Genomic DNA, 276 nt, shown 5'->3' with positions numbered 1-276 from the left:
AAAGATCAGCAGCATCTGAGACTGGCCAGCACACTTTGTGCAGTAACATTGATACAGCGTCTTTAAATTTTAAATTAGACTACGCACATTTTCCTTCAGAACAAATTACTTTTTGTTCGTTTGTTCCCTTAAAAAACTGTAATTCAATATTGTTAACTTTATGCCTGCTAACTATTGCATTTTAACTGCAGTGTAAAACTGAAATGAAGATTTGTGATTTGTTTTTTTAAAAGTACTTTTGTTTTCACATTGCGTTTTATTTTAAAAAGTGTGGAT

The sequence above is a fragment of the Oryzias melastigma genome, linkage group LG3, assembly GCF_002922805.2.
Source record: "Oryzias melastigma strain HK-1 linkage group LG3, ASM292280v2, whole genome shotgun sequence".
Lineage (NCBI taxonomy): Eukaryota > Metazoa > Chordata > Actinopteri > Beloniformes > Adrianichthyidae > Oryzias > Oryzias melastigma.
The sequence above is the reverse complement of the archived record's forward strand: the minus strand, read 5'-3'. Positions refer to the sequence as shown.